The sequence below is a fragment of the Taudactylus pleione genome, unplaced genomic scaffold (genome assembly GCF_031769625.1).
Source record: "Taudactylus pleione unplaced genomic scaffold, aTauple2 ptg000551l, whole genome shotgun sequence".
Taxonomy (NCBI): Eukaryota; Metazoa; Chordata; class Amphibia; order Anura; family Myobatrachidae; genus Taudactylus; species Taudactylus pleione.
Window position 1 is genome coordinate 2,549,535 of NW_028284953.1, and position 13,020 is coordinate 2,562,554.

At 35.8% G+C, this 13,020-nt stretch overlaps 7 non-coding genes across 7 annotated transcripts; all 7 read left to right on the plus strand.

Annotated features, from left to right (window-relative positions):
* Positions 1-2,529: 2,529 nt before the first annotated feature.
* On the plus strand, positions 2,530-2,602 carry TRNAR-ACG (transfer RNA arginine (anticodon ACG)). Its single transcript has one exon. It is a non-coding gene; the product is annotated as a tRNA-Arg (tRNA).
* Positions 2,603-3,108: 506 nt separating this feature from the next.
* Positions 3,109-3,181, plus strand: TRNAR-ACG (transfer RNA arginine (anticodon ACG)). The gene has a single exon. It is a non-coding gene; the product is annotated as a tRNA-Arg (tRNA).
* A 505-nt stretch (positions 3,182-3,686) lies between these two features.
* On the plus strand, positions 3,687-3,759 carry TRNAR-ACG (transfer RNA arginine (anticodon ACG)). The gene has a single exon. It is a non-coding gene; the product is annotated as a tRNA-Arg (tRNA).
* A 508-nt stretch (positions 3,760-4,267) lies between these two features.
* TRNAR-ACG (transfer RNA arginine (anticodon ACG)) lies at positions 4,268-4,340 on the plus strand. Its single transcript has one exon. It is a non-coding gene; the product is annotated as a tRNA-Arg (tRNA).
* A 2,819-nt stretch (positions 4,341-7,159) lies between these two features.
* On the plus strand, positions 7,160-7,232 carry TRNAR-ACG (transfer RNA arginine (anticodon ACG)). The gene has a single exon. It is a non-coding gene; the product is annotated as a tRNA-Arg (tRNA).
* A 2,237-nt stretch (positions 7,233-9,469) lies between these two features.
* TRNAR-ACG (transfer RNA arginine (anticodon ACG)) lies at positions 9,470-9,542 on the plus strand. Its single transcript has one exon. It is a non-coding gene; the product is annotated as a tRNA-Arg (tRNA).
* A 1,661-nt stretch (positions 9,543-11,203) lies between these two features.
* Positions 11,204-11,276, plus strand: TRNAR-ACG (transfer RNA arginine (anticodon ACG)). Its single transcript has one exon. It is a non-coding gene; the product is annotated as a tRNA-Arg (tRNA).
* The last annotated feature ends 1,744 nt before the right edge of the window (positions 11,277-13,020 follow it).

The following is a 13,020-nucleotide window of genomic DNA, read 5'->3' on the forward strand; positions in this document are numbered from 1 at the left end:
AATGTTTGGGCTCTGTCTGAGTAAGTTCATCACATTTTTTAAAGATCTTTTAGCACTCACAAGGATTATTTTACCTATAACGTTTTTGGGAAACAATCCCTGCAGATAGTGTACAGTCAATTACCAAAATGTGATTCTGTATATACTTCAAAAACCCTAAAATTCTGAAAACAGGCTCAAAAACAGGAAAGACACTTCAATTACTACAAGACACCCGGGACAGTGGGCAATGGATAACGTGTCTGACAATGGATCTGTAGATTGTAGGTTCGACTCCTACCTGGCTCGCTTAAATTGCCGTGATCGTATAGTGGTTAGTACTCTGCGTTGTGGCTGCAGCAATCCCATTTCGAAAATGGGTCACAGCATTTTGATTTTGTTTCTCAATCATCCATTTTTTCACAATACTGAATCTTAAGAAAATTTCAGAAAGTAAGCAGATTCTTTGAAGGTGCTTGCACTATTTGTGTTTAATGCTTATTATAAAGCTATCTTAACATGCTTTGAATAATTTAATTGTGAATAATTTTACTAAAGGACTAGGAATTTGACATAAATTCTAGAATTCAGGAAAGAAGAATGTTTGGGCTCTGTCTGAGTAAGTTCATTACATTTTTGAAAGATCTTTCAGCAGTCACAAGGATTATTGTACCTAAAACATTTTTGGGAAACAATCCCTGCAGATAGTGTACAGTCAATTTCCAAAATGTGATTCTGTATATACTTCAATAACCATAAAACTTTAAAACAGGCTCAAAAACAGGAAAGACTCTTCAATTGCTACAAGACACCTGGGACAGTGGGCAATAGATAATGCGTCTGACTATAGATCAGAAGATTGTAGGTTCAACTTCTACCTGGCTCGCTTAAATTGCCGTGATTGTATAGTAGTTAGTACTCTGCGTTGTGGCTGCAGCAATCCCATTTCAAAACCGGGTCACAGCATTTTGATTTTGTTTCACAATCATCCATTTTTTCACAATACTGAATCTTAAGAAAATTTCAGAAAGTAAGCAGATTCTTTGAAGGTGCTTGCACTATTTGTGTTTAATGCTTATTATAAAGCTATCTTAACATGCTTTGAATAATTTAATTGTGAATTATTGTACTAAAGTACTGTGAATTTGACATAAATTCTAGAATTCATGAAAGAAGAATGTTTGGGCTTCCTTCTGAGTAAGTTCATCACATTTTTTAAAGATCTTTTAGCAGTCACAAGGATTATTTTACCTAAAACGTTTTTGGGAAACAATCCCTGCAGATAGTGTACAGTCAATTACCAAAATGTGATTCTGTATATACTTCAATAACCATAAAATTCTGAAAACAGGCTCAAAAACAGGAAAGACACTTCAATTACTACAAGACACCCGAGACAGTGGGCAATGGATAACGTGTCTGACTATGGATCTGTAGATTGTAGGTTCGACTCCTACCTGGCTCGCTTAAATTGCCGTGATCGTATAGTGGTTAGTACTCTGCGTTGTGGCCGCTGCAACCCCGGTTCGAATCCGGGTCACGGCATTTTGATTTTGTTTCTCAATCATCCATTTTTTCACAATACTGAATCTTAAGAAAATTTCAGAAAGTAAGCAGATTCTTTGAAGGTGCTTGCACTATTTGTGTTTAATGCTTATTATAAAGCTATCTTAACATGCTTTGAATAATTTAATTGTGAATAATTTTACTAAAGGACTAGGAATTTGACATAAATTCTAGAATTCAGGAAAGAAGAATGTTTGGGCTCTGTCTGAGTAAGTTCATTACATTTTTGAAAGATCTTTCAGCAGTCACAAGGATTATTGTACCTAAAACACTTTTGGGAAACAATCCCTGCAGATAGTGTACAGTCAATTTCCAAAATGTGATTCTGTATATACTTCAATAACCATAAAACTTTAAAACAGGCTCAAAAACAGGAAAGACTCTTCAATTGCTACAAGACACCTGGGACAGTGGGCAATGGATAACGCGTCTGACTATAGATCAGATGATTGTAGGTTCGACTCCTACCTAGCTCACTTAAATTGTCATGATCATATAGAGGTTAGTACTCTGCGTTGTGGCCGCAGCAACCCCGGTTCGAATCCGGGTCACAGCATTCTGATTTTGTTTCTCAATCATCCATTTTTTCACAATACTGAATCTTAAGAAAATTTCAGAAAGTAAGCAGATTCTTTGAAGGTGCTTGCACTATTTGTGTTTAATGCTTATTATATAGCTATCTTAACATGCTTTGAATAATTTAATTGTGAATTATTGTACTAAAGGATATGGGATTTTGACATAAATTCTGGAATTCAGGAAATAAGAATGTTTGGGCTTCCTTCTGAGTAAGTTCATCACATTTTTGAAATATCTTTTAGCAGTCACAATTATTATTTTACCTAAAACGTTTTTGGGAAACAATCCCTGCAGATAGTCTACAGTCAATTTCCAAAATGTGATTCTGTATATACTTCAATAACCATAAAACTCTGAAAATAGGCTCAAAAACAGGAAAGACACTTCAATTACAACAAAACTCGTGGGCCAGTGGCGCAATGGATAACGCGTCTGACTACGGATCAGAAGTTTGTAGGTTCGACTCCTACCTGGCTCGCTTATATTGCCTTGATCGCATAGTGGTTAGTACTCTGCGTTGTGGACGCAGCAACCACGGTTCGAAAACGGGTCACAGCGTTTTGATTTTGTTTCACAATCATCCATTTTTTCACAATACTGAATCTTAAGAAAATTTCAGAAAGTAAGCAGATTCTTTGAAGGTGCTTGCACTATTTGTGTTTAATGCTTATTATAAAGCTATCTTAACATGCTTTGAATAATTTAATTGTGAATTACTGTACTAAAGGACTGGGAATTTGACATAAATTCTGGAATTCAGGAAAGAAGAATGTTTGGGCTCTGTCTGAGTAAGTTCATCACATTTTTTAATGATCTTTTAGCACTCACAAGGATTATTTTACCTAAAACGTTTTTGGGAAGCTATCCCTGCAGATAGTGTACAGTCAATTTCCAAAATGTGATTCTGTATATACTTCAATAACCATAAAACTCTGAAAAAAGGCTCAAAAACAGGAAAGACACTTCAATTACTACAAAACACGTGGGCCAGTGGCGCAATGGATAATGCGTCTGACTACGGATCAGAAGATTGTAGGTTCGACTCCTACCTGGCTCGCTTAAATTGCCGTGATTGTATAGTAGTTAGTACTCTGCGTTGTGGCTGCAGCAACCCCATTTCGAAAACGGGTCACAGCATTTTGATTTTGTTTCACAATCATCCATTTTTTCACAATACTGAATCTTAAGAAAATTTCAGAAAGTAAGCAGATTCTTTGAAGGTGTTTGCACTATTTGTGTTTAATGCTTATTATAAAGCTATCTTAACATGCTTTGAATAATTTAATTGTGAATTATTGTACTAAAGGACTGGGAATTTGAACAAAATTCTGGAATTCAGGAAAGAAGAATGTTTGGGCTCTGTCTGAGTAAGTTCATCACATTTTTTAAAGATCTTTTAGCAGTCACAAGGATTATTTTACCTAAAACGTTTTTGGGAAACAATCCCTGCAGATAGTGTACAATCAATTTCCAAAATGTGATTCTGTATATACTTCAATAACCATAAAACTCCAAAACTGGCTCAAAAACAGGAAAGACACTTCAATTACTACAGGGCACCTGGGCCAGTGGCGCAATGGATAACGTGTCTGACTACGGATCATAAGTTTGTAGGTTCAACTCCTACCTGGCTCACTAAAATTGACGTGATTGTATAGTGGTTATTACTCTGCGTTGTGGCCGCAGCAACCCCGGTTCGAAAACGGGTCATAGCATTTTGATTTTGTTTCACAATCATCCATTTTTTCACAATACTGAATCTTAAGAAAATTTCAGAAAGTAAGCAGATTCTTTGAAGGTGCTTGCACTATTTGTGTTTAATGCTTATTATAAAGCTATCTTAACATGCTTTGAATAATTTAATTGTGAATTATTGTACTAAAGGATATGGGATTTTGACATAAATTCTGGAATTCAGGAAATAAGAATGTTTGGGCTTCCTTCTGAGTAAGTTCATCACATTTTTGAAATATCTTTTAGCAGTCACAATTATTATTTTACCTAAAACGTTTTTGGGAAACAATCCCTGCAGATAGTCTACAGTCAATTTCCAAAATGTGATTCTGTATATACTTCAATAACCATAAAACTCTGAAAATAGGCTCAAAAACAGGAAAGACACTTCAATTACAACAAAACTCGTGGGCCAGTGGCGCAATGGATAACGCGTCTGACTACGGATCAGAAGTTTGTAGGTTCGACTCCTACCTGGCTCGCTTATATTGCCTTGATCGCATAGTGGTTAGTACTCTGCGTTGTGGACGCAGCAACCACGGTTCGAAAACGGGTCACAGCATTTTGATTTTGTTTCACAATCATCCATTTTTTCACAATACTGAATCTTAAGAAAATTTCAGAAAGTAAGCAGATTCTTTGAAGGTGCTTGCACTATTTGTGTTTAATGCTTATTATAAAGCTATCTTAACATGCTTTGAATAATTTAATTGTGAATTACTGTACTAAAGGACTGGGAATTTGACATAAATTCTGGAATTCAGGAAAGAAGAATGTTTGGGCTCTGTCTGAGTAAGTTCATCACATTTTTTAAAGATCTTTTAGCACTCACAAGGATTATTTTACCTATAACGTTTTTGGGAAACAATCCCTGCAGATAGTGTACAGTCAATTACCAAAATGTGATTCTGTATATACTTCAAAAACCCTAAAATTCTGAAAACAGGCTCAAAAACAGGAAAGACACTTCAATTACTACAAGACACCCGGGACAGTGGGCAATGGATAACGTGTCTGACAATGGATCTGTAGATTGTAGGTTCGACTCCTACCTGGCTCGCTTAAATTGCCGTGATCGTATAGTGGTTAGTACTCTGCGTTGTGGCTGCAGCAATCCCATTTCGAAAATGGGTCACAGCATTTTGATTTTGTTTCTCAATCATCCATTTTTTCACAATACTGAATCTTAAGAAAATTTCAGAAAGTAAGCAGATTCTTTGAAGGTGCTTGCACTATTTGTGTTTAATGCTTATTATAAAGCTATCTTAACATGCTTTGAATAATTTAATTGTGAATAATTTTACTAAAGGACTAGGAATTTGACATAAATTCTAGAATTCAGGAAAGAAGAATGTTTGGGCTCTGTCTGAGTAAGTTCATTACATTTTTGAAAGATCTTTCAGCAGTCACAAGGATTATTGTACCTAAAACATTTTTGGGAAACAATCCCTGCAGATAGTGTACAGTCAATTTCCAAAATGTGATTCTGTATATACTTCAATAACCATAAAACTTTAAAACAGGCTCAAAAACAGGAAAGACTCTTCAATTGCTACAAGACACCTGGGACAGTGGGCAATAGATAACGCGTCTGACTATAGATCAGAAGATTGTAGGTTCAACTTCTACCTGGCTCGCTTAAATTGCCGTGATTGTATAGTAGTTAGTACTCTGCGTTGTGGCTGCAGCAATCCCATTTCAAAACCGGGTCACAGCATTTTGATTTTGTTTCACAATCATCCATTTTTTCACAATACTGAATCTTAAGAAAATTTCAGAAAGTAAGCAGATTCTTTGAAGGTGCTTGCACTATTTGTGTTTAATGCTTATTATAAAGCTATCTTAACATGCTTTGAATAATTTAATTGTGAATTATTGTACTAAAGTACTGTGAATTTGACATAAATTCTAGAATTCATGAAAGAAGAATGTTTGGGCTTCCTTCTGAGTAAGTTCATCACATTTTTTAAAGATCTTTTAGCAGTCACAAGGATTATTTTACCTAAAACGTTATTGGGAAACAATCCCTGCAGATAGTGTACAGTCAATTACCAAAATGTGATTCTGTATATACTTCAATAACCATAAAATTCTGAAAACAGGCTCAAAAACAGGAAAGACACTTCAATTACTACAAGACACCCGAGACAGTGGGCAATGGATAACGTGTCTGACTATGGATCTGTAGATTGTAGGTTCGACTCCTACCTGGCTCGCTTAAATTGCCGTGATCGTATAGTGGTTAGTACTCTGCGTTGTGGCCGCTGCAACCCCGGTTCGAATCCGGGTCACGGCATTTTGATTTTGTTTCTCAATCATCCATTTTTTCACAATACTGAATCTTAAGAAAATTTCAGAAAGTAAGCAGATTCTTTGAAGGTGCTTGCACTATTTGTGTTTAATGCTTATTATAAAGCTATCTTAACATGCTTTGAATAATTTAATTGTGAATAATTTTACTAAAGGACTAGGAATTTGACATAAATTCTAGAATTCAGGAAAGAAGAATGTTTGGGCTCTGTCTGAGTAAGTTCATTACATTTTTGAAAGATCTTTCAGCAGTCACAAGGATTATTGTACCTAAAACACTTTTGGGAAACAATCCCTGCAGATAGTGTACAGTCAATTTCCAAAATGTGATTCTGTATATACTTCAATAACCATAAAACTTTAAAACAGGCTCAAAAACAGGAAAGACTCTTCAATTGCTACAAGACACCTGGGACAGTGGGCAATGGATAACGCGTCTGACTATAGATCAGATGATTGTAGGTTCGACTCCTACCTAGCTCACTTAAATTGTCATGATCATATAGAGGTTAGTACTCTGCGTTGTGGCCGCAGCAACCCCGGTTCGAATCCGGGTCACAGCATTCTGATTTTGTTTCTCAATCATCCATTTTTTCACAATACTGAATCTTAAGAAAATTTCAGAAAGTAAGCAGATTCTTTGAAGGTGCTTGCACTATTTGTGTTTAATGCTTATTATATAGCTATCTTAACATGCTTTGAATAATTTAATTGTGAATTATTGTACTAAAGGATATGGGATTTTGACATAAATTCTGGAATTCAGGAAATAAGAATGTTTGGGCTTCCTTCTGAGTAAGTTCATCACATTTTTGAAATATCTTTTAGCAGTCACAATTATTATTTTACCTAAAACGTTTTTGGGAAACAATCCCTGCAGATAGTCTACAGTCAATTTCCAAAATGTGATTCTGTATATACTTCAATAACCATAAAACTCTGAAAATAGGCTCAAAAACAGGAAAGACACTTCAATTACAACAAAACTCGTGGGCCAGTGGCGCAATGGATAACGCGTCTGACTACGGATCAGAAGTTTGTAGGTTCGACTCCTACCTGGCTCGCTTATATTGCCTTGATCGCATAGTGGTTAGTACTCTGCGTTGTGGACGCAGCAACCACGGTTCGAAAACGGGTCACAGCATTTTGATTTTGTTTCACAATCATCCATTTTTTCACAATACTGAATCTTAAGAAAATTTCAGAAAGTAAGCAGATTCTTTGAAGGTGCTTGCACTATTTGTGTTTAATGCTTATTATAAAGCTATCTTAACATGCTTTGAATAATTTAATTGTGAATTACTGTACTAAAGGACTGGGAATTTGACATAAATTCTGGAATTCAGGAAAGAAGAATGTTTGGGCTCTGTCTGAGTAAGTTCATCACATTTTTTAAAGATCTTTTAGCACTCACAAGGATTATTTTACCTATAACGTTTTTGGGAAACAATCCCTGCAGATAGTGTACAGTCAATTACCAAAATGTGATTCTGTATATACTTCAATAACCCTAAAATTCTGAAAACAGGCTCAAAAACAGGAAAGACACTTCAATTACTACAAGACACCCGGGACAGTGGGCAATGGATAACGTGTCTGACAATGGATCTGTAGATTGTAGGTTCGACTCCTACCTGGCTCGCTTAAATTGCCGTGATCGTATAGTGGTTAGTACTCTGCGTTGTGGCCGCTGCAACCCCGGTTCGAATCCGGGTCACAGCATTTTGATTTTGTTTCTCAATCATCCATTTTTTCCCAATACTGAATCTTAAGAAAATTTCAGAAAGTAAGCAGATTCTTTGAAGGTGCTTGCACTATTTGTGTTTAATGCTTATTATAAAGCTATCTTAACATGCTTTGAATAATTTAATTGTGAATTAATGTACTAAAGGACTAGCAATTGGACATAAATTCTGGAATTCAGGAAAGAAGAATGTTTGGGCTCTGTCTGAGTAAGTTCATCACATTTTTTAAAGATCTTTTACCACTCACAAGGATTATTTTACCTATAACGTTTTTGGGAAACAATCCCTGCAGATAGTGTACAGTCAATTTCCAAAATGTGATTCTGTATATACTTCAATAACCATAAAACTTTAAAACAGGCTCAAAAACAGGAAAGACTCTTCAATTGCTACAAGACACCTGGGACAGTGGGCAATAGATAACGCGTCTGACTATAGATCAGAAGATTGTAGGTTCGACTCCTACTTGGCTCGCTTAAATTGCCGTGATTGTATAGTAGTTAGTACTCTGCGTTGTGGCTGCAGCAATCCCATTTCGAAAATGGGTCACAGCATTTTGATTTTGTTTCACAATCATCCATTTTTTCACAATACTGAATCTTAAGAAAATTTCAGAAAGTAAGCTGATTCTTTGAAGGTGCTTGCACTATTTGTGTTTAATGCTTATTATAACTCTATCTTAACATGCTTTGAATAATTTAATTGTGAATAATTTTACTAAAGGACTATGAATTTGACATAAATTCTAGAATTCAGGAAAGAAGAATGTTTGGGCTCTGTCTGAGTAAGTTCATTACATTTTTTAAAGATCTTTTAGCAGTCACAAGGATTATTGTACCTAAAACATTTTTGGGAAACAATCCCTGCAGATAGTGTACAGTCAATTTCCAAAATGTGATTCTGTATATACTTCAATAACCATAAAACTTTAAAACAGGCTCAAAAACAGGAAAGACTCTTCAATTGCTGCAAGACACCTGGGACAGTGGGCAATGGATAACGCGTCTGACTATAGATCAGAAGATTGTAGGTTCGACTCCTACCTAGCTCACTTAAATTGTCATGATCGTATAGAGTTTAGTACTCTGCGTTGTGGCCGCAGCAACCCCGGTTCGAATCCGGGTCACAGCATTTTGATTTTGTTTCACAATCATCCATTTTTTCACAATACTGAATCTTAAGAAAATTTCAGAAAGTAAGCAGATTCTTTGAAGGTGCTTGCACTATTTGTGTTTAATGCTTATTATAAAGCTATCTTAACATGCTTTGAATAATTTAATTGTGAATTATTGTACTAAAGTACTGTGAATTTGACATAAATTCTAGAATTCATGAAAGAAGAATGTTTGGGCTCTGTCTGAGTAAGTTCATCACATTTTTTAAAGATCTTTTAGCAGTCACAAGGATTATTTTACCTAAAACGTTTTTGGGAAACAATCCCTGCAGATAGTGTACAGTCAATTTCCAAAATGTGATTCTGTATATACTTCAATAACCATAAAACTCCAAAACTGGCTCAAAAACAGGAAAGACACTTCAATTACTACAGGGCACCTGGGCCAGTGGCGCAATGGATAACGTGTCTGACTACGGATCATAAGTTTGTAGGTTCGACTCCTACCTGGCTCGCTTAAATTGACGTGATCGTATAGTGGTTAGTACTCTGCGTTGTGGCCGCAGCAACACCGGTTCGAAAACTGGTCACAGCATTTTGATTTTGTTTCACAATCATCCATTTTTTCACAATACTGAATCTTAAGAAAATTTCAGAAAGTAAGCAGATTCTTTGAAGGTGCTTGCACTATTTGTGTTTAATGCTTATTATAAAGCTATCTTAACATGCTTTGAATAATTTAATTGTGAATTACTGTACTAAAGGACTGGGAATTTGACATAAATTCTGGAATTCAGGAAAGAAGAATGTTTGGGCTCTGTCTGAGTAAGTTCATCACATTTTTTAAAGATCTTTTAGCACTCACAAGGATTATTTTACCTATAACGTTTTTGGGAAACAATCCCTGCAGATAGTGTACAGTCAATTACCAAAATGTGATTCTGTATATACTTCAATAACCCTAAAATTCTGAAAACAGGCTCAAAAACAGGAAAGACACTTCAATTACTACAAGACACCCGGGACAGTGGGCAATGGATAACGTGTCTGACAATGGATCTGTAGATTGTAGGTTCGACTCCTACCTGGCTCGCTTAAATTGCAGTGATCGTATAGTGGTTAGTACTCTGCGTTGTGGCTGCTGCAACCCCGGTTCGAATCCGGGTCACAGCATTTTGATTTTGTTTCTCAATCATCCATTTTTTCACAATACTGAATCTTAAGAAAATTTCAGAAAGTAAGCAGATTCTTTGAAGGTGCTTGCACTATTTGTGTTTAATACTTATTATAAAGCTATCTTAACATGCTTTGAATAATTTAATTGTGAATTACTGTACTAAAGGACTGGGAATTTGACATAAATTCTGGAATTCAGGAAAGAAGAATGTTTGGGCTCTGTCTGAGTAAGTTCATCACATTTTTTAAAGATCTTTTAGCACTCACAAGGATTATTTTACCTATAACGTTTTTGGGAAACAATCCCTGCAGATAGTGTACAGTCAATTACCAAAATGTGATTCTGTATATACTTCAATAACCCTAAAATTCTGAAAACAGGCTCAAAAACAGGAAAGACACTTCAATTACTACAAGACACCCGGGACAGTGGGCAATGGATAACGTGTCTGACAATGGATCTGTAGATTGTAGGTTCGACTCCTACCTCGCTCGCTTAAATTGCCATGATCGTATAGTGGTTAGTACTCTGCGTTGTGGCCGCTGCAACCCCGGTTCGAATCCGGGTCACAGCATTTTGATTTTGTTTCTCAATCATCCATTTTTTCACAATACTGAATCTTAAGAAAATTTCAGAAAGTAAGCAGATTCTTTGAAGGTGCTTGCACTATTTGTGTTTAATGCTTATTATAAAGCTATCTTAACATGCTTTGAATAATTTAATTGTGAATCATTGTACTAAAGGACTGGGAATTTGACATAAATTCTGGAATTCAGGAAAGAAGAATGTTTGGGCTCTGTCTGAGTAAGTTCATCACATTTTTTAAAGATCTTTTAGCAGTCACAAGGATTATTTTACCTAAAATGTTTTTGGGAAACAATCCCTGCAGATAGTGTACAGTCAATTTCCAAAATGTGATTCTGTATATACTTCAATAACCATAAAACTCCAAAACTGGCTCAAAAACAGGAAAGACACTTCAATTACTACAGAGCACCTGGGCCAGTGGCGCAATGGATAACGTGTCTGACTACGGATCATAAGTTTGTAGGTTCGACTCCTACCTGGCTCGCTTAAATTGACGTGATCGTATAGTGGTTAGTACTCTGCGTTGTGGCCACAGCAACCCCGGTTCGAAAACAATTTACAGCATTTTGATTTTGTTTCACAATCATCCATTTTTTCACAATACTGAATCTTAAGAAAATTTCAGAAAGTAAGCAGATTCTTTGAAGGTGCTTGCACTATTTGTGTTTAATGCTTATTATAAAGCTATCTTAACATGCTTTGAATAATTTAATTGTGAATTATTGTACTAAAGGACTGGGAATTTGACATAAATTCTGGAATTCAGGGCTCTGTCTGAGTAAGTTCATCACATTTTTTAATGATCTTTTAGCAGTCACAAGGATTATTTTACCTAAAACGTTTTTGGGAAACAATCCCTGCAGATAGTGTACAGTCAATTACCAAAATGTGATTCTGTATATACTTCAATAACCATAAAATTCTGAAAACAGGCTCAAAAACAGGAAAGACACTTCAATTACTACAAAACACCCGGGACAGTGGGCAATGGATAACGTGTCTGACTATGGATCTGTAGATTGTAGGTTCGACTCCTACCTGGCTCGCTTAAATTGCCGTGATCGTATAGTGGTTAGTACTCTGCGTTGTGGCCGCTGCAACCCCGGTTCGAATCCGGGTCACGGCATTTTGATTTTGTTTCTCAATCATCCATTTTTTCACAATACTGAATCTTCAGAAAATTTCAGAAAGTAAGCAGATTCTTTGAAGGTGCTTGCACTATTTGTGTTTAATGCTTATTATAAAGCTATCTTAACATGCTTTGAATAATTTAATTGTGAATTATTGTACTAAAGTACTTGGAATTTGACATAAATTCAAGAATTCATAAAAGAAGAATGTTTGGGCTCTGTCAGAGTAAGATCATCACATTTTTTAAAGATCTTTTAGCAGTCACAAGGATTATTTTACCTAAAACGTTTTTGGGAAACAATCCCTGCAGATAGTGTACAGTCAATTTCCAAAATGTGATTCTGTATATACTTCAATAACCATAAAATTCTGAAAACAGGCTCAAAAACAGGAAAGACACTTCAATTACTACAAGACACCCGGGACAGGGGGCAAAGGATAACGTGTCTGACTATGGATCTGTAGATTGTAGGTTCTACTCCTACCTGGCTCGCTTAAATTGCCGTGATCATATAGTGGTTAGTACTCTGCGTTGTGGCCGCAGCAACGCCGGTTCGAATCCGGGTCACAGCATTTTGATTTTGTTTCTCAATCATCCATTTTTTCACAATACTGAATCTTGAGAAAATTTCAGAAAATAAGCAGATTCTTTGAAGGTGCTTGCACTATTTGTGTTTAATGATTATTATAAAGCTATCTTAACATGCTTTGAATAAATTAATTGTGAATTATTGTACTAAAGGACTGGGAATTTGACATAAATTCTGGAATTCAGGAAAGAAGAATGTTTGGGCTCTGTCTGAGTAAGTTCATTACATTTTTGAAAGATCTTTTAGCAGTCACAAGGATTATTGTACCTAAAACGTTTTTGGGAAACAATCCCTGCAGATAGTGTACAGTCAATTTCCAAAATGTGATTCTGTATATACTTCAATAACCATAAAACTTTAAAACAGGCTCAAAAACAGGAAAGACTCTTCAATTGCTACAAGATACCTGGGACAGTGGGCAATAGATAATGCGTCTGACTATAGATCAGAAGATTGTAGGTTCGACTCCTACCTGGCTCGCTTAAATTGCCGTGATTGTATAGTAGT